This window comes from Eulemur rufifrons, chromosome 18 (assembly GCF_041146395.1).
Source record: "Eulemur rufifrons isolate Redbay chromosome 18, OSU_ERuf_1, whole genome shotgun sequence".
Classification (NCBI taxonomy): domain Eukaryota; kingdom Metazoa; phylum Chordata; class Mammalia; order Primates; family Lemuridae; genus Eulemur; species Eulemur rufifrons.
The window spans coordinates 30,996,599-31,019,018 of NC_091000.1; positions in this window are offsets into that span (position 1 = coordinate 30,996,599).

Here is a 22,420-nt window from a genome sequence, read left to right on the forward strand (position 1 = left end):
TAGGAATTTGGAAGTTTCTCAAGATTAATGGGTGTGATCAGACTCTGGTAAATTTGAAGGGGCTTCAATTTCAAAGCCCCTTGCAAGATTAGACAAGTTACCTTTTTAATTAAGTCGTAGAGCGTAAGAACATAAAGGAAGAGCACTACATCTCTGTCTCTATTGAGTAATCTGAGAGAGCATGCTTTATACTCAAGCGTGGTTTTCATATATGAAGGATGCAGTATTTCACAAAGTACCTTTTGCTTGCTAAGATATGATTTCTTGGAAGATCGTCCATCTTTTAGGCACTAGGGAACATTTAGCACACCATGGGGTAGAGTATAGCTTGGGCAGGGAAGAAAGAACTTTCATACATGTTCAGTTCCATCTTAAATATGGATCATAAGAAATGACTGTTGATAAAGAGCTGTGTGTATTGAGCTCATAGTAGGCAGGGTAAAGACGCCACTCAGGCGCCTGTTGTTGCTGTTGGTGGGCTGGGATGCAGCAGGGATGCTGAAGCCATGAGTGGGCTCCACAGGGGTGGTACACCATGGGTTGGTCTTAAACTTTGTACTCAGGCCGTCCATTTGGACCAATATCCACTCAGTGCCTCACTATTCCATTTCAGAGAACGTGTGGGGAAAAATTAGGATGTTGTAGGGGAAGGAAAAGAGAGGGGAAGGGGGAACAGAGATCGGTAATCAGAGGGGAAGATACAATCAAAGGGAAGAGAAGGCTCACAGGGACAGAGAGGATGAAAAGACACTGGAACAAACCCCCCGGAGTTAAATGAAATGACATGTGGAAGTGCCTGGCATCTCGGCAGCCAGGCCTCCCAGCATCTGTTGTTTCTTTGTTCGTTTCTTTCATTTGGGGGCAAGAATTGATTTTTCATTTCTGTGTTCTCCCTAGGACCCAACACATAGTAGATGTCCAATGAAATGTTCTTTGAAGTGAATCATTCCAGAGTTTATGTTCAGCTGTTATATTTCACATAATTTAATGTCTGGTATTTTGTGTAAATATCTTTCTAGGTTTGGTCTTAGCTTCCATATAATATGTAGAGAAATATAGTTTGTATTTTGAAGATTGTATCTGTTTTCCACTTTAGGACTTCTTGAAATTCAAGTCTTATAAACAGATGCAAATATGCAGAATACAAGGTTTATGAAGCTTTTGACCCCTCCATTTTATGTATTTGAACATGTGCATCCTTCACAATATGGAGATTAAAATTCATGATTTATTTATTTATTTATGTCAAGGCAGAGTCTTGCTCTGTTGCCCTGGGTAGAGTGTAGTGTTGTCACCATAGCTCCCTGCAGCCTCAAACTCCTAGGCTACAGTGATCCTCCTGCCTCAGCCTCCCGAGTAGCTGGGGCCACAGGCATGTGCCATGACACCCAGCTAATTTTTCTATGTTTTGTAGAGGCAAGGTCTCACTGTTGCTCAGGCTGGTCTCGAACTCCTGGTCTCAAGCAGTCCTCCCGCCCCCGGGCTCCCAGAATGCTAGGATTACAGGCGTGAGCCACATCTCCTGGCAAAAATTCATGTTTTTAAGTATAAAAAGTTACATGTTTGACTTATGAGAGAAAATTTTAAAGTAGTCCAAACCAAAGAAGCATATTAAGAAGTCTAGATTGCTTTTGTGTCAGTTGCAAAATGTGAAATTTTAATAACACGAGCTGCAGTGGGAGTGGAGTGCACCACCTTAGCTCTCCTTTTTGGTTATTGTCATTGAAAGAGCTCATTTTTAGTAATGTAACATGCTTAGTATTCATTACAGTGATTGTAAAAGCAAGTTTTGAATCGAGGCTTTAAGCATATGTGTACATTCTGTGTTTTCTTATTGCACACATTATCTTGAGTAATATTTTTATTGGTTTATTTGTTATTAAGACATTTATGATGTTCAATACCATTACTTTTACTTGTATGCCTTGTAAGATCAGACACTCTAAATTAAGATGTGGTTGGAAATTTCACAGTTATTTCAATTTGCAAGCTAAGTCTGTGAGTTGTGGTCTTTATGAGAAAGAATTGGATAACATTTTCAGCCTTGGCAGAACTAGAGAATGTCCTTTTAAATAAAAAGGCCCATGGGAGTATGAATAAGAAAATGATGAACAATTGAGAGAATAATTCTAACTAAATAATCTGTTTTTAAAATAGAAATATTTTTTTTTTCTGGTCTTAAAATAGCTAAATCCATGAGTAGCACTCACTGGGTAACAGTTTAATCACCGCTTCTTTGTACTTGTGATATAGTGTAAAGCATGCAGGTATATCTCATGTTTGGCATAATTACAGGTCTTTGAAATCTGAGGTCTGTAGCACCATTGCCAGGGTGATCTCTTACCCGCTTGGGTGTTAAGTGTGGCCGGATGGCATTCCCACCTATTGAAGCTTTTTGGTGCTGCAGTTTCAGGCAAAGAACAATCAGTACTTCTTTTTTTTTTTTTTTTTCTTTGCTAGCTTAATTACTTTGTAGAGTCACAGAAAGTTTTATTGAGTGCTATGAATATATAAATATATATATGTATATGTATATATATACACATGGAGAGACACTATTTATACGTACTATATATATATGTATATGTATCTACGCTCTCACACAGACACTATTTAAACTGTGTTATAAAAACAACGGGCACATTGAATTGAATTCTGTAACTTAACACATTGGAGACTGTCGGTGCTATAATTTGTGCTGCCAGCTTAACTCATTTTTGTGCAGTTTTTGGAAAAATGCTTTTCCTGCTATCTTTGTTTAATTGGAGTTTTCCTGAAACTGCAAGTGAAGCAATTAAAAAACAGTTATCATTTACAGCTGTGTATCTGTTTGAATCAGATTTTCTATATACTGTGCAATCAAAGGAGAATAAAGATCCTGAATGGATGAAATACTCTAAAGTTTACATGCTATGTGAAGTTGTCATAGTTGCCCACAGTAAGATTTGGTGCCTCTGGTTATGATGGTGGAGCCCAAATGTGAGGTACTGGGAAGAGCGCTGGATTGTGGTGTGGAGACCTGGGCTAACTTATTAGTTATGTCCCCTTAGCCAAGAGCCACAACTCACACGTGACCCTTCTGCGAATCTGCCCTCCTGTCTGCAACATGTAGTTAACAATACCTATTTCCCCCTCATGAGGTTGGGATAGAGCAATGGATGTGAAAGCTCTTTGCAATACATGAAATCCTCTATGCTTACAGTCCCCAACTACCAGGCTGTGGACTAGTACCAGTCTGTGGCCTGCTAGGAACCAGGCTGCAGAGTGAGTGAAGCTTCATCTGTATTTACAGCCACTCCCCATTGCTTGCATCACTGCCTGAGCTCTGCCTCCTATAAGATCAGCAACAACATTAGATTCTCATAGGGGCATGAACCCTAATATAAACTGCCAAGGGACCTAGGTTGTGCGCTCCTTATGAGAATCTAATGCCTAATGATCCGAGATGGAGCTGAGGCGGTGATGCTAGCACTGGGGAGCGGCTGTAATTACAGATTATCATTAGCAGAGAGGTTTGACTGCACAATAAATGCAATGTGCTTGAGTCATCCTGAAACCATCACTCCCCAAGCCAGTGGAAAAATTGTCTTCCATGAACCTGATCCCTGGCGCCAAAAAGGTTGGGGACCACTGCTGCATAATGTAAACAATAACCCCAAATTGTGCATGGGAAGGATCTAGGTTGCATGCTCCTCATGAGAATCTAGTGCCTGATGATCTGAGGTGGAGCTGAGGTGGTGATGCTAGCACTGGGGAGTGGCTGCAAATACAGATTATCATTAGCAGAGAGGTTTGACTGCACAGTAAGTGTAATGTGCTTGAATCATCTTGAAACCACGCCCCCCCCCACCCCTGTCTGTGGAAAAACTGTCTTCCATGAAACCGGCTCCTGGTGCCAAAGAGGTTGGGGACTGGCATTTTAAAGCATATTTTCTGTGGTCTTAATACTCCCTATATTTTGCCAAAAACATGCAATTTTATTTTCCTTCCAAACCAAGTTTGACTTCCTGGTATTATTCACTTTGAAAATTCACAAAGATATCATTTCTGTATTTTACAATCCCAGGAGATCCCCTATATCTTGTTCTCTCCTAAAACACTTTGCAACACTGGTAATGATTTAATTATTTGCAGGTCTTGCTTAATCTTCCTCTTTTCTGCAGCGCTATAAGCTTTATGAGGGCAGGGACATAGTGTGCCTTATGTACACAGGACTAGTGTACAGTGTCTAGTACAGTGTCTGGCATGTAGTGAGTGAGCAACAGAATTTTCTTCACTGACTGAAATGGTGGATAAAACTCTGGCTCTAAAACTTTGCTGAGATAACTAATAAATAAATCTCACTTTCTAAAAAGCTGGCAAGTATGCTTAAATCACTGTATTCATCATGAGATGAAAAATGATTGAAAGAGTAGAATATTCATATTGGTGCTCAAATTGCTACAAGATGAAGATGTTAAGCAAATCAGACAGAACACCTGTCAATATTTTAGGAATTCTGTGACTGCATGGTCTAGGCCCCTGGAAATCCACTTAAGGTAATTAAAATACAGTCATAAGTAGAATTTGAGTCCCTGAAGTCTCAATTTCATAGAAAGAGGTAATTTGTGGAGAGATAATTTATCTGATTGATTCAATCTGATCAACAAACTATGCTTGGTAATAGCAGTGTAGGTGATTTTTCTTCTCTGTACAACAGAACCTCAATACTGAAATTGAGTTTCATATAAGGCAATTTTGCTTTGGACTTCATTCCAAGGATTAAACGTATTCTAAGATATGAGAAAAGATGACAGAAAGATTTGGTGTGGTATCTTGATAATTTGCAGAGTTATTGTGACTTATTTAAAAATTAAAATAGTGAGGCAAGGAGAGAAGAAGTACTGAATTTTAGAAGCAAATATATTTAGTATACTTTATTTCCTTTTGAAGCAGGATTTCAGAGAATTGACTCTTGCAAAGTATGCAAAGTCTTTATTTCCTCTTAAATACGAGTGGAATGATTCCTGTGCAGGCTGTTCATCCTCGAAGTATTGCAGGGCCTGTGAGACAGATTGTGAGGTAGTCACTCAGCCTCCCTGAGACACTTCTGGGACTATTCCCTCCTGGAGGTTTTTACTTTGAGTTGCCCCATTGTTCCTTCATATTGAACACTCACACCTAAATCTAAACCTTTCCTTCCTTAACCAATACCTTGTATTTACTGTTCATTAAGAAAAATTTCAAACATGCAGAAAAACAGAGAGATTAGTATAAAAAACACTATCTGCATTGTTTTCCTCACTAAAGTATTCCAAACAAAACCACATACACGACCACACTACACTCTACCTCCAAATATTCCAGCCTGCATTTCCAGAAACAAGGACTCCTTCTTACACAATCACACCACCACCACCATCAGTACACCAAAAAACAAACAAAAACCAAAACAAATCCAAAAAGCAACAGACTAAACCAACAACCTTATAATACCATCTAACACAGAGTTTTATATTTTTCTAATTTTTCCAGACTATCTTTTACAACTGTTTTTGTTCAGAATCCAATCAAAGACTACTCATTGCATTTGGTTGTTATGCCTAAGTCTCTTGTAAACTTTGGCCTAGGACCTGAATATTAGAAAAGAAGAATTGAGAAGACTGAGTTTATAGCCTAGACAAGTCTCCTAAGCCCAAGTAGGACCTGTATAAGGAAGTGATGGGACTCTGAGGCTTGGGATAGAAACATCAGGGTAGATGTGCTGGAGATCAGTAATCTGCAGATTTCCCTAAATCCTCTGGGCTACAGAAGGAGTCCCTTCCTCTTACCAGAGGATAGAAATCAACCTCTTGTCTGGAGACTATGCAGCAGTCTCAACTGAGGCAGATGTCTTATAAGACAATATTTGCCCCCCCTCAAGATTTTTCCCACCTATCCTCCTGTCTTCTGTGTAACTGGGGTTAAGTCAGCATGGCTCTGCCAGGGAGTGCCAGCCATGCTAAGGGAGAAAGAGATGACCCACTGGGGAACTGTGAGACCTGACTGAAATGTCCTGGCAAACATGGCAGAACATGCCTGGGAATGGATCTCGAGGGGGCTGGACTGGGGTGTGGAGGCAGAATGGAGTGCCGCATAAGGATGTTATCCACATGGGTCACTGCAATAATTTGGGGTATAATGCTCTGGCAAGAGTAGCTAGAGATGAAGGCCAGGGTCACCCCATCAGATAAGCAAGTGATGAGGAAATGTGAGAGCAGGTGGTGTCTTAGTCTGTTTTGTCTTGCTGTAATAGGACACCTTAGACTGGATAATTTATAAAGAACAGAGATTTATTTCTTACAGTTCTGCAGGCTGGAAAGTCCAAAGTCGAAAAGCCCATATCTGGCAAGGGACTTCATGCTGCATCATCCCACGGTGGGAGGTGGAGGGGCAGGAGAGCATGCACATGCTCAAATGTAAAAATATATACAGAGAGAAATTAGCATGCACTTATGTACCTGCCACTCAGAATTAACCATGTTAACATTTGTTTAAATAAAAAAGAATTATAGATAAATTAGATGGCCCTTTTGGTTTGCTGCTCAGCCCTTTTCCTGCTTCCTCTGTAAGAAGGTAACACTGATTTGTATCCTTTCTGTACACATTTTTGCAACATATACCACACCTGTATGTCTTCATGAACAATGGTACCATTTTGTATTCTCAACATTCATGTAAGTGACAGGACTCACTACATATTGTTCCATAATTTCTTTTTTTTCAATAAAAGCTTTTTGTCTTATCTTTTAAAAATTAATTTCACTTATTGTTTTGAGTAGATGCTATACGTATATGATGCAAATCACAAAGAAGACAAGAGGATATTCCATGAAGCGTGTGTCTTAAAAATATCAGTCCCTAAGCTACATATTCCACTTTCCCAGAGGCAACCACTATTTCTTGTATACTTTCCAGAAATATACTATGTATGTACTTCAGTGTAGTCTAACATATTGACTGCCACACTAGAAAAATGTAGGATTTTAAAAAAACCCTTCTTACTTTCTGTCTCTACAAGATGCTCTAGGTCTGTGGTCCCCAACCTCCAGGCTGCAGACTGGTTCTGGTCCGTGGCCTGTTAGGAACCGGGTTGCACAGCAGGAGGTGAGTGGCAGGCAAGTGAGTGAAGCTTCACCTGTATTTACAGCTGCTCCCCATCATCTGCCATCCCCACCCCCCACCTCTGTGGGAAAATTGTCTTCCATGAAATTGGTCCCTGGTGTCAAAAAGGTTGGGGATGGCTGCTCTAGCTCATCATGTATATTTCCTGCTCCAGTCCTAGAATCAGCCATTTCTCCAAGGAGCCCTATTACTTTTTATTTGAGAATAGTATTAGAAACCAAGATTGAGGTACTAGGTGTGCTCATTGTTGCTGGGATTGTTGCTTCTTGACTCTTTCAGCTGACAGAGCAAGGAAATATGTATACATACTAACATATATATATATAAAAATATATATATATAAACTCTATATCTATATTAAGCTGAAACATGATCCATACTAATGTCTTCAACTATAATCTATTACCCCATAAATTATCCTAGACTCCTATCCTTGATTATCTGTAAATTTTCACTCCAACTGTGAGAAACCTGGCTCCTATAATCCACCATCCATTTATTTAATTGTTCAGTTCCAGAATACCTACATAGTAGTATCATAATTGTTAACCAGTATCCTTGCAGGAACAACTTTATCAAATAGAGAGCAGTACTCATGTACAGTTCCTTTTTTCTTTAGTCTTACAGCCTCCACTCAGTTTCAAACTCATTGCAGGAAAGTTTTTTTTTAGACATAAGTTTTCAAATCAATTGAGCAAATACCTAGGAGTATAAATGCTGGATCACATGGTATGAGTATGCTTAGTTTTCTAGAAAACTGCCAAACTTTCTTCCAAAGGGGCTGTACCATTTTGTATCACACCAGCAATGGATAGAGTTTCTGTTGCTTCATATCCTCACCAGAAGATTTTTATAGAGGCATTATTTATAATGATGTGAGCAGGGTTTAGGGAAACAAGCAAGGAATGGTATAATATCCTGGAACTAGCAACAATGGATGTGAAGGGAAGTGATATCAGAAAGAGTAGCTGTATAGAGTAAGCTGCCTATCTGGAGTGAAGGTCTTGGTTGGAGGGATGCAGAAAACCAGCAAATCATTGTAACCTCAAAAGGGAGAAAGCCAGGGCAATAAACATTCCAACCCTGTTCTTTTCCCACGTACTGATTGTCCCCCTGCCTGTACTTCCCGTTGGCTTGATACAACTAGAAGCCAGTGCAGAAGGGATCAACTGATGCAATCTGAACAGGTCAGCCTCCCACACAGCAATATCTTGTGGGTCACATGAAAATATCTAGCATATCTGGGTTTCTACGAATTTTCACTATTCTTTTTGCAAAACATATTTTTGGCATTTCAGATTATTTTCTCCTTGTATATATTTCCAATAATGATATTATCAGACCAAAGTAAATGAAAATATTGAAAGCTGCTGAAAGACTTGTACATGCCACATAAATAATATCTAAAATTTTACCTATCATCATTCTAAAATCTTATTATTTTTGTTTCAACATCACTGCTGGCATATATATATACACACACACATATATATCTAAGACATAATTAATTTTATACATTTCCATGTGTATTAAGTTCTTCTTTCATTGGTGGTTGCTATTATTGTCACATGGAAATCTTAACTTAATTTGGGAAGAAGACTGCATGCTGCAAAGGGTCAGGCACATATTAGAAACAAGAATTCATATACATTTTTTCTTTAAAAAAATGAGTACACTGAACATTTCTATCTACCTGCCTATTGATACAATTTTTTTTCAAAGATAGTGGATAGAATCTGTTTTCAGAAACATTATAAATAGTTCTACTTTAAATACATGACAATTATCATTTCAAATGTGTGCTTAAATTGTTTAGCTGTGTCTTTAAACTTTCTGGTTCCTTATAAAATTATAAGTATATTTTTTATGAAAACTAAGCTTGTGGACTCTTTTTGTCTTTATTCATTTTATGTTTTTTTGTTTTTGTTTTTTTTCTTTTCTTTCTTTTTTTTTTTTTTTTTTGTTGAGACAGAGTCTCACTTTGTTGCCCAGGCTAGAGTGAGTGCCGTGGCGTCAGCTTAGCTCACAGCAACCTCAGACTCCTCGTTTTAAGCGATCCTACTGCCTCAGCCTCCCGAGTAGCTGGGACTACAGGCATGTGCCACTATGCCCGGCTAATTTTTTCTATACAGATTTTTAGTTGTCCATATAATGTCTTTCTATTTTTAGTAGAGATGGGGTCTCGCTCTTGCTCAGGCTGGTCTCGAACTCCTGACCTCGAGCGATCCACCCGCCTCGGCCTCCCAGAGTGCTAGGATTACAGGCGTGAGCCACCGGCGCCCGGCCTGTTTTTGTTTTTTTTCTACAACAATAGTGACTTCCCTAGTGTTATTGTGGGCTTCTAGCTCCTTTAGCCTTTCTTGACTACACATGCGCTCTGATCAGGGAATTCTCACAATTCCCAGGATTGCTGAAGGAAGTAATTGAGGAGGCAACATGATTTTTTAATCCTTCATCCTCTCTCATCTTTTTATTCCATTGAAAATATTCTTGCCAAGGTCACCAATGACTCATTTTTTGCTAAATCCAGTGGAAACTTGTGAGTTTTGATTTAATTATTTGACCTTTCAGCATTTGGCACTAACCATTACACCTTTCTGGAAGCATTGTCATTCCTTGGCATCCAAGACACTGCACTGCATTCTCCTTGTTTTTCAGGTGTCTGGAGCCAGACTGTCTGGGTTCTGCTCTTGGCTCTGTCACTATTAGTTGCATGACCTTGGGTAAGTAACTTAGCATCTTTGGGATACAGTTTCCTTATAGTTAAAATGGGGATAAAAATAATTTCTATTTCATAAGGTAGGGGTGAGGATTCAATGAGTGAATATACGTAAAATGCTTCAAACAATGCTTGGAACTTCAGCACCACTTAAGTAGTAACTAGTGGTGTGCTGGTAAACTGGCTTTCTGAAAAATAAATACCTTGATTTGTAGTGTTTGCCAATTTCCTTGCTGTAAATACTCCCATCACTCGTGAATATTTAACAATTGGTTCTCCCAGGAGCTGGCTTCAGCACACTACTGGTGGCTGCTTTTCTCTTGGACTTTTAGTCTACTTTGCTCAGTCTCCATTATGGCTTCCTCTTCCTCTGCCCATTTTTTAAACATCATTACTCTTTAGTGATCTGTTCCAGGCTTTCCTCTTGTTTCACTTTGTAGGCTTTCTATGAGCAATTTCATTTACCTAAAAAATTTGATATGTAATTTACATATTATACAGTTCATCTACTTAACACGTATAATTTAATGGTTTTTAGCACATTCAAAGAGTTGTGCAGTCATCACCACATTTCAAAACATTTTTTATCATCCCCAAAGAAACTCTGTGCCCATTAGCAATCAATCCCCATTTCCTCTCTTCCCCTCACCATAATCAGGCATTGATTTATTTTCTGTCTCTCTATATTTGCCTATTCTGGACATTTCACCTAAGTGGAATCACCATATATGGTCCTTTGTCATTGTCCTCCTTAATGTAGCAAAATATTTTCAAGGTTCATCTACATTGTAGCATGTATTAGTACTTCATTCCTTTTTATCACTGAATATTATTCCATTGTATCTATATATCACATTTTATTTATCCATTCATCATTTGATAGACATTGGGTTGTTTTCACTTTTTGGCTACTATGAATAATACTCCTATAAACTTTTGTGTGAACATGTTTTTACATTATTCTTGAGTATATATCCAGAAATGGAATTGCTAAGTTCATATGGTAATTCTATGTTTAACTTTTTGAGGAACTACAAACTGATTTCCCAAGAGGCTGCAAGAGTTTACATTCTCACCAGCAGTGTATGAAGGTTCCTGTTTCTCCATATTCTTGCCAAAGCTTGGTATTATGTCGTTTTGATTATACCCATTCTAGTGAGTATGAGATGGTATCTCTGTCATTTTGATTTGCATTTTCTTAATGGCTAACGATGCTGAACATCTTCTCATATGTTTATTGGCCATTTGTATTTAATCTTTATAGAAATGTCTATTCATATCTTTGTCCATTTTTTAATTGGGTTATTTGTCTTTGTTGAGTTGTAATTTCATCCACTTTATGGCTTCAATTACATTTTCATTCCTATGACTTTGAAAGTAAATACCTCGAGTCCAGGTTTCTAGTCTGAGCTTCATAGATGCCTCATGGCCACCACAAATTCAACATGATCCTCCCAATCTGCTTGTCTTTCTGAGTTATCTCATTAAAAGGTCCTACTTTTCACTTTAAAACTTGAGTGTTGTCTGTTTTGCCTCTCTTTACTTCTCAATCCAAGAAAATACAACTGAAGTTGTTTCTATCTCCTAAAAAACTTCTAAAGTTTCAATCTCTATTGCCAACCTTGTCCAGACCACCATCAAAAATTTTTCCCTGAACATCTGTAACAACCTCTTAACTCGTTTCTATAAGCCATATTCCATTTTGTGTACTTCAGAGTGCATATTTTAAAATATAAATCTGATCATCTTATTTCCATGATTAAAACCTTTTCATGGCTTCTTTTCACTTTTAGAATAAAATTGAAACTCCTTAATATTCTTTCTAATAATTAGAGTTATTAACAATATATTGGATCAACTTAAAGTATAGAGAGCGCCTTGTCACAGGAAACATCTAGACAGAAGTTGAAAATTGATCATCTTTCATGGATGATGTGAACAGAATTCATGCTGGATGAAAAGTAGAAACCAATGTCTACCTGCTAAAACTTCTTACCATTGTAAGCTGTTATGATTTCAATACATGTGTATTGTACATGGTAATAACAAAAAGGTTTGATTAATTGTAAAGCCTCATGTAAATGCAGACAAATGTAAGTATATAGTTTTGCAGTTGTAAAGAAAAAAGTCATAAACGTATTATCATTGTATCCAAAAGACTATCGTGCATTAGAGCATGTATTAGAGGAAACTACTGAGTGTGTAATGAATTTGTTCTTGTAATAAAAATAAAAGAATATAGTGACTTATAGAAATGTTCAAAATTATAATTCTGGGGAGTCAGAAAAAAGTCAATATACAATAAATAAAAATAAAGCCCACTCCTTTGGCCAAAAAAATCATTATCTTCACATTTTGGGTCACTAATACTTTTAGAATTTGATGAAAATCATGGAATCCTTCTGTTGAAGAATATGCTTACTGCTCCAAATTTTCAGAGTGTTTATGAGCCTACTGAGGTCCATCTATGAATCCACAGTAAAGAACCCTTGATCTACAGAGTGCAGAGATGGGGTTTGATCAGAAATGCTATAAAATAGGTTTGCATGTGACTTCTTTTATGTGGTTAGCATCATTCACTATCTAGAGGATTTTTTAAAAATTGAAATTGGATCATAAATACATAGAGGAAAGGACTTCAATAAAAATATATTCAATGCTATTATAGATCTTTACTTGTTGCAGAAAGATGCATTACAAAGAATAAGGAGGTAGTCCAGTATCAGAAGTTAGTATGTAGCTCAGTATCTACATGAAAATTATTTGAGTTATGGAGAGAATTTAAAATGAGATAATAGACAAAAAAAAGTTCCATTAAGGACTTTCTCATGAAAGATGTTAAAAAAAAATGATCTGAAGAATATCCTATTCATGCCTTGAAAGTTCATCTCAAGTTTCTAAAGAACTGTAACATAGCTTATTTAATTTTTTTCTTGAATACTGTTTTGAAAATATAATTAAGCACTATTGCAATGGTAAGATATACTATAATATTATGGAACTTTTCATAGATTTTTGAAATTGAATAACAGGCAGATTTACTTTCAAGGGGCGGAAATATATAGATCATGATGTGCCCTGGCAGACTTAGCATCATGGATAAGAGATGTCATTGAGCACCAGCAAAGCATCATTCATTAGCCTTGCCACAGTGGGTCTAAATTACATTCTCAAGTACAGCCAACTGCTTGAAATTTGATGTCACTAAGGACACATCATTAATTTGTCAAACTACTTTGTCTGAAGGGAATGAAAGATGGTTATGTTATTTTCTTGGGCTGAAAGGGAAGTAGGAGGAGTCAGAAATGAACAAATGTCTCTTTTGTTCACATTAATTCAGATATCTAAATGAGGATGAATTTGGAAGAAACGTAGAATGACTTGCAATTGCAGAGACAAAATGTATTGAATTTAGGATATATTTGGTGCATTTTGCCCCTGTAATCCTTATAAACTGACTGCATACTTCAAAGTGTAAGATGGTTAACTTCATTGCTATGGTCTGAATGTTTGTGGTTTCCCCACACCCCAAATTCAATGTCAAAACATAATTAGCAGTGTGATGGCATTAGGAAGTAGGATTGCTCATGAATGGGATTAGTGCCATTATAAAAGAGGCCAGGGAGAGACCCCCCTCTCCTTCACACCAGGTGAGGACACAGCAAGAAGGCACCATCTATGAACCAGGAAACGGGGCCCCCACCAGACAATGAATCTGCTGTTACCTTGATCTTGGACTTCCCAGCCTCCAGAACTCTGAGAAATAAATTTCTGTTGTTTATAAGCTAGTCATTTTCTGGTATTTTGTTACAGCAGCCTGAACAGACTAAAAGACTTTTTGTTTTCCATGAAGAATTTACATTTTAGTGATTTATAATCACAAGGGAGATTTTCTAAGATTACAATAATTTGTCAACTTATGAAGATTCAGTATTTATGTACGTAGCAGTTGTTTTGCCTCAGAAAACTGAGAAAACACTTCCTTCTATAAATACTTCTTTAACCCAACATTTTGATCTTTAGAACCTATCTTAGAGTAAAACATGAAACATTTAAACTCTAAATGTATACCCATAGATATTCTTACTTCTGCGCTTTGGGTAAATATTTAATATTTATAATTTTAAAATATTTTAAATTATAAAAAGAATATTTTTCATAATAAATGTTTAGAATATAGATAAGCAAAAGTAAAAAAAATTATCCATAGTCCTACTTCAGAGAAAACTTCAAAATTTGGAATTTACTATTTAAGATTTTTAACTTTATATGCAATCTGATTTATCAACTAAAATAATGAGAATTATGCATGTTTATTTTATGTATTTCTTTCCATTGTACATTGGTTGAAATTTATAGAACAATGTTAAATAGTAATGATTATAGTGGCACAGTATTTTGCTTTAATAGTACTGCTTTTAACATTTTACCAGTAAGCACAATGTTAATGATTGAAGTAATATAGAGACTCTTTAACAAAGTTAATCTGTTTTTGTCTCTAATACATTAAGATTAGTTTTGAAACAGAAGATATTGGTACCTATGGAGATTATGTATATTTTCTACTTCATCTATTCACTCATGTTAATAGATTTTATTTTTGATATTAATTTACTTATCAAACTATATATATTCATATATAAAGCATATATATTGATAGATACAGATATAGATATAGATATATAGATATAGTTTAAGGACTTAGAAAAACAGCTGTTTCCTACCACGGTTTTCCCTCCTTGAGATCTTTTCCTTAAAGCTATCCACTCTGAGCTAGTTTATTCAAATTCCAAATGGTATTTACTTCCATATTTGTGCAGCTTGCCTTTTAACTCTCTTAGAATTCTCTTTAGTGGTCAGAACTTTAAAAAAATTGATCAAGTCTAATTTATCATGATTTTTCTTTTAGCGAGTGCCTTTTGTATGCTAAGAAATCTTTGCTTACCTTAGGGTGGTGAAGATATTTCCCAATGTTTTATTCTAGGAGCTTGAGAGTTATAGCTTTCACATTCAGATCTATGATCCATTTCAAATTTTTGAGTATGTAGGAAGTAAAGGTCAACGTTTGTTGTTTTCCCGATTGGATATCTAGTTGCTTCAGAGCAATTTATTGAGAAAACTTTCCTTTCCTTGGCGAACTGCATTGTAAGAAATCAAGTGACCATATATATGTAGGTTTAATTCTGGACTCTCTTTCATTGTTCTATTAATCTGTTTATCTATCCTTATGTCAATACCACACTGTATTGATTAATGTCAATGAATATTAAATCAGGCAGTGTGTTTGTTCATCAAAACTGTTTTGACTATTTTTGATCTGTTGCATATTCATAAATTTACAAATCAAAGTGTCAAATTTTACTGAAATTTTCACTGAATTGTGATGACGCTAGTGTATAATATTTGGAGAACTGAAATCTTAAAAAGATTTAATACCATTTGCTTGTCTTATAATCACAAGATCTGGCTTGAAAAAAAAATGACAATTTTCAGTCTTTTCACACTTGGCATTTAAGCTGAAGCTCCATAATAGTTCATTAAATAATGAGTCAGCTTGATAGAGACATCTTTTTATTTATTGACATCTTTACAGAAGGTAGGCTCAGAGGAGAGGTAATAAAATGATTTACTACACACTATATTTTGCCATTCATATCTCTGTGTCACTTCTCATGATGAAATATTAATATAACATACTTTATAGACCAGATTCCTGGAATGTGGTTTGATCACATAATCCAGTAAATCAGGAAGTATGCACAGCCAGGCCATGCGAAGTTTGTCTGATATTTATGCCACAGAGACAACAAAGAAATTCTATTTCAGCATTCATGAGGTGAAATTAAAAAATTTTAAGAAGGAGCAGCAGCTTTGGAAAAAAAGTTAGAAAATGAATAACAACAGAAATGTGATTTGAAGGGTCAACATTTTGGTTATCAGGGAATAAAAAAGATATTTGGATTTAGGACAGAAGAATCTGTATGTGCAGAACACATAGGACATTACCTGAGATTAAACATGTTCCTTTACACTGTGGATAAATGAGTGAAGATGCTGCTTCCTAGATTTCCCAAAAGGTTAGGAGAAATCAACTTGCATGGACGTGAGAAGGAGAGAAGACAAGGTATGTGTGAGGTGTGGTAGGGTGGAATGCAGAATGGCTGGCAGAGGGGTGCTGGATGTAATAGTCAGCTTTTACATTGGTATGTTATGTGGTAGCACCTATAAAGTTAACATAGGTTTATTCACATTTAATCCATTTTAAAAGATATGTTATCTTCCTTACCTCTTTATTCATTTCTATATAAATGATAGATTAAGATATTGTTAGTCTTAAAATAAATTTAATATGTTCATTCCTTTGATGTGTTCATATAGAATGCCATGTCTCAGAGCACAAGCTTTGCACAAAATTCAGGGAAATCTCTCTCCTGGATGGAGAGGTCAACAATTCAGCATCAACTATCAAACCTTTTTGAAATGGAAACCTCATTTAAAAAGGCAGAGAAATCAACGAATATTCTATGTTCTGTAGCAGTCAAATCATAGTGTCCTAATATCTCATTATATTCACAAAGATCACAGCATTCTGTACTGTGACTCATCAGTTCTCTATGAGTTTGCCATAATCTCACCTTCTGTCTCCCAGATGGTTATCTGCCCAGTATCAGTGTGGGATGGTGAACCATTATGCTATTCTTGGGTGACCCAGTGTTTTCTAACCCCTTGCTACAAGCATATCTTGTGGACTAGCAAAGTTGGCATCAAAGCCTCTTCTCCTTTCTTCCCAAAGACCACCAGCACAAGGCCATTGTATATAAAATATTTTCATTAAAGGTTTAGTGATAATAGAGAGGAATTACAGCACAGATGAGAAAACACTGTATCTAAAGTCTCCAAGCCACCCTTATAGGGTGTCCCCTCTTTTGGTCACTTCTCTTCTGGGTCCTGACCTATCACCATGTTGCTATGGCTCATTCCTCAGAATTGAATTCCCTCCCCATTTTTTCTCACTTCCCCAGGACTCCAAATTCCTAGCTTTTCCTGCATTCTAAGTTGCTGAGGAAAAGCAACAAATTCCTTAGTATTAAAAAAAAAATTCTGGGCCGGGCGCGGTGGCTCACGCCTGTAATCCTAGCACTCTGGGAGGCCGAGGTGGGTGGATCGCTCGAGGTCAGGAGTTCGAGACCAGCTGGAGCAAGAGCGAGACCCTATCTCTACTAAAAATAGAAAGAAATTATATGGACAACTAAAAATCTATATAGAAAAAATTAGCCGGGCATAGTGGCGCATGCCTGTAGTCCCAGCTACTCGGGAGGCTGAGGCAGTAGGATCGCTTAAGCCGAGGAGTCTGAGGTTGCTGTGAGCTAGGCTGACACCACGGCACTCACTCTAGCCTGGGCAACAAAGTGAGACTCTGTCTCAACAAAAAAAAAAAAAAAAAAAAAAAAAAAAAAATTCTGCTTCAGGAAAGTATCCTCTTACTTTGTTAAGCAGAGTAGTATGTTTCTTTATGGACAAATTTTCATAGCAAAAGCCTTATTTTTCCTAAATGAAAAATCAGCTCTCTCTGCACTCCAGATGAATTCTACAGCCCCAGCAAGTGGTTTTTAAAAATGCAATATTTTTTCATCTACTCAGGTAATTACCCATCAGTGTGACCAGTGCCATGGTGGAGGTGAGTGTGGAGTAAAAGCTGTTAGAGTTGGAATAGAGGGTCCCAGGCCAGGTTGTGGACAGCTGGAGGTAAGCATCCAGGGAAGACTTTCCGGATTATATAATATGAATTTTGAAGGATAAGAATCAACAAATGAGAAGAGAAGAAGAGAAGGAATAATTATGGCAACCAAATTTTGGATATGCTGGCTTTGAGGGAGTATGGAATATTCAAGTGGAATAATCATCCAAATACCAATGGTGATTGAAGCCGTGGGAAAGAATGAGTTTAGCTAGAGTGAGAGGAAAGAGCTGACGTTTACCCTGGAAAACTGAACAAAGCACAGGAAAAAGAGGGGCCATAAAGGTCCAGAGAAGGCCTGGTGCTAGAGAGAAGAGGACCACTGGAGAAGGGTGGTGTCCCTAAAAGTGAATGAAGAAGGACAAAGAAGAATTTCAAGAAGGGAGAGGTCAACAGTCTCACATGGAAGGGATCAAGTATCCTCCTTGGGATTTAACACTAAAGGACTCATCTCGGCTCTCATGCAATGAAGCTCTTTTAAGAGGGGTCAGAGCAGCCAGGTATTGAAACCTAGAATTTCCTTCTCTTGAGATTCAGATTCCTGCTTACGATGTTGTCTTGCCCTGTCACCCAGGCTGGAGTGTAGTGGTGCAATCATAGCTCACTGTAACCTCGAACTCCTGGGCTCAAACAATCCTCCCACTCTGTCTCCCAAGAGCTGGTACCACAGGCACGTGTCACCACACCTGGCTAATTTGTTTTTCAATTGTTTTATAGAGACAGGATCTTGCTGTGTTTCTCAGGCTGGTTTCCAACTCCTGGCCTCAAGTGATCTTCCTGACTCGGCCTCCCGGAGTGCTGGCATTACAGGCATGAGCCACTATGCCCCATGTGAAGTTTGTTTCTCAAACAATGGGACATCAACAGCACTGACTCGGTGTCGGGTGACTCCCAGAGCCCTCGTTTCTCTCAACCATAAGAGCATCTCTCCACCTAAGAACCCCTCCCACTCGTCTAGTTCCTGATCATTTGCCCATTTACCTTCATCAGGCACTTCCTGGGAATAGGCAACTCATCAATAAAAATGAGCCTCCATTTCAGACCTATTAAAAATATAAGTTAAGTTGTACTAGTTCTTTGCTCAGAAACCCGTAATAGCTCTCCATCTTACTAAGCAAACCAGCCAACGGGGCTCACGTGATCAGTCCTTCTTATCTCTCTGACTTCATCTCCGCCAACTCTCCCTTTCACTCATTCTGTCCTCTTCTCTGCTACTTAAACAAGTCAGGCCTCGGGACCCTTGCTCTTTGATGCTCCCTCCGGAATGCTCTTTCCCGACATAACTTCTTGGCTCATGCCTCTTTTAAGATTTTACTCAAATACCCTTTAAGGACACATCCTCCGACTAACTTATCTTAAATTGCAGCCAGCCCACAGCAATACTTTTCTCACATCCCAGTTGTATTTTCTCTGTTGCATTCATGACCATCTAACTTGGTATATATTCTCTATCTCACTAGACGTAAGCTCCAGGAGAAAAGGATTTTTGACTACCTTTTTATTTCTAGATCTCCAGAATCTCTAACAGTCCCTGGCAAAAATAATCAATAAATATTTGGTGAATAAATGAATAACAACCACTGGTCACCCCTCTCCAACAGTAGGGGCCTCTGTGGCCCCAGGGGCCTACATTTAATTTTCCTAAGACCATCTGACCAGCAGGAGTTGGGGGTGACAGGGTGGGAGGTGGGGGCCCTGGAAGGTGGGGATCTAGGAGGAGACACAGCAGAGGAGTTAGAAGTTGGGGAGAGCTCAGGAGCCTTGCTCTAGTGAAGTCAAAGTTCACAGGATTGCTACAGTAGTTCTGTGGGCCGTGAAACCAGAGTTTAAAGCAACTGGGTGAATAATTATAGGTGTAGGCTGGCCACGGTGGCTCACACCTGTAATCCCAGCACTCTGGGAGGCCGAGGCGGGTGGATCACTCGAGGTCAGGAGTTCGAGACCAGCCTGAGCAAGAGTGAGACCCCCGTCTCTACTAAAAATAGAAAGAAATTATCTGGCCAACTAAAATATATATATAGAAAAAATTAGCCGGGCAGGGTGGCGCATGCCTATAGTCCCAGCTACTCGGGAGGCTGAGGCAGTAGGATTGCTTGAGTCCAGGAGTTTGAGGTTACTGTGAGCTAGGCTGACGCCATGGCACTCACTCTAGCCTGGGCAACAGAGTGAGACTCTGTCTCAAAAAAAAAAAAAAAAAAAAAAAAAAAACTATAGGTGTAAGCACTTGTTTCTGAAAGGGGCTGGAGTTAGGAGGGGACCGAGGGCTCAGGGCCAGTATAGTCGATGCTGCAACTTTTCCTCAGTTCCTCTGGCTCTGTCTTTACCTTGCACTTACTCTATTTCCCCCACGGGTTTCAAATTTTCCTTAAAAATATTACTGCCTTGTGTTGCTGCTTTCTGCTCTCAGCCTGGTTGTTGAAGTGGGACATGCAGGCAAACCGTGGGCAGCTTTTAAGTGCAAGTCATAAGCTGAGATAAGTTCCTTTATCTGCAGTGTACACGAGAGATCAGCGGGAGATGCTTCCTGTCTGGGAATGAAAACAGGGTCTGAGCAGGAGGCTTTTGAATTGTGTTACAAGGGCGACTGTTCCTAAAACAGCATTTCCACTCAATTGAGCTATGTTTTTCATTCCTTCAATAGAGGCTCCTTTCTCTTTCTTCTCTGAAAGCAGAAACTGAGGATAGACACAGACTCCATCTTCCCAAATGCACACCATAAAGGTTATCTGGCTGTTTAAACAAAAGTGAGGATTCTTCAGGCAGGTCTTTCAAGGCTGTTTTTCCCAAGGCTGAGCATTGGATTTAAAACAACAAAACAAGCTGGCAGTTACGGACAGGACTTGACACATTCTCGATATCAAGGATGATGAAGTGCGTTGCATGCCCTTGGGTTCACGTCCCTTGAGGCAGCCGAGGAGCAGGGAGATTTCCAGGTCCTGTGAACCAAGCAGCAGCCCCGGGAAGTGACAGGACTTACCCTCTTTTGCACCAGCAGTGGTCATCGAGTACAATGAAATGAGCCCTAAACTATCTCTTAATGAGACAAAGTGCTACTTTATCAATACCCAGTTGCTTTGTGGGATAAGCTTAATTTCCTATTTTTCCTAGAAGAAAGGCAAGAAAAACAAAGTGGAATTACGCTTGGTACGTGAGCTGCACTTTGCATTAAGCAAAGGGGAAAAGCTTAATTCCTTCCCAGTGCCACGAGAGATCAAATCTGGGTTTGTGCTCCCGCCACAAATTGGAAGACACGTTTACTTTAAAATTCAACAGAAGATAGGTGAAGACTAACAGGGAAAAAAAACAACTAAGACTAGTGTCCTACAGTGGAGGGAGAGATTTATGTCTTTTTGCATTGTGAGATGGCTTCACAATCATTTGTGAAATATTAAAAACTACTGAGCATGCTAAGACACATCTCTATATTGATAAACCATTCTCAGATTGTGATTTGGAATTCTGGGTTCTGATCAGATTAAAAACTTATTTTTTCTGCTTTGTTAATTCAGTTGGTCAGTGTGGTAGGCAGAATAATGCCCGTACCAAGATATCTATGTCTCAGTCCCCAGCGCCTGTGAGCATGTTGTGTTCCCTAGCAAAGGGGCTATAAAGTTGCAGGTGAAATTGAGGTTGCTAATCAGCTGACCTTGAACTGAGGAGATTATCCTGGATTGCCCAGGTGGGCCCAGTGTAATCGCAAGCGTCCTTAAGGGGGAAAGGGAGGCAGAAGAGAGAAAATCAGAGAGCGGGCAGCATGAAAGGACTCAGCCTGGTGTTGCTGACCGTGAAGACAGAGAAGGAGGCCACAAGCCAAGGCATGTGGGTGGCTTCTAGAAGCTGGAAGAGGCAAGGAAATGGAATCACCCCTAGAGTCTACAGAAGGAACCCAGCCCTGCCAACACTTTGATTGTAGCCTGGTGAGACCCGTTTCAGACTTCTGACCTCCAGGAATTTAAGGTAATAAATTATGTTGTTTTGATATACTAAATTTGTGGTAATTTGTAATAGCAACAACAGGAAACTAATACAGTCAACAAATATTTATTGAGCATCTACTCGGGGCCCAGGGAATTGGGTCCCTTGGGGTCTCTGTCCTGAAAACTGTAGGGACAGTTTTATGAGAGGGCTTTCTAAGAAAAGGCTGTGGGGCCTCAAAAGAAATTAAAGACATCTCCAGGAGACACCATTTAGACTTGGGGCCTTAAAGTCCTTTTCATCTCTATTCATCTTCCATTGTGCTCAAGATGGTACATGTAATGTAGGCCAAATAGGTCTTGTTGAGTGTCTGACTTAATTTTACAAATGAGAGAAGCTGTAGCCTTGATATGAATGGATGGAATTGAATCTTTATGCTTTGGTTATTTTTAATCAACATTTTACTCTAAAACGACCATCTCAGGCCATATGTAAATGGATAAAAGAAATTTGAGGTCAAGACCTTAACTTGTTCAGAAAAATTGTCAGGTATGTTATAATCTTCAAGCATTGAATGTATTGAAAATTAATTTGAGGATTCTAGATCACTCACAGAGAAAAATTAAAATAGTAATTTAAAATTGAAATTTTTATTGCAGCAGAATTTATTTTATTTTCCACTTCATATTTGATATTTTAATAATTATTAAGATTTTATTTACATCAAAAGACTCCTTTATTTTTAGCAATAATATCAAATTAAGGAATACATACCAAATAATAAAGCTCATTATTTAAATAACTCTATTGATTACTCTGCCATATACTTTTAATGCTTAAAGTATTGTTTCATGCTATCAAATCACTTAATCGCTCAACAAAGTGAAATAATGAAGTTCAGTGGT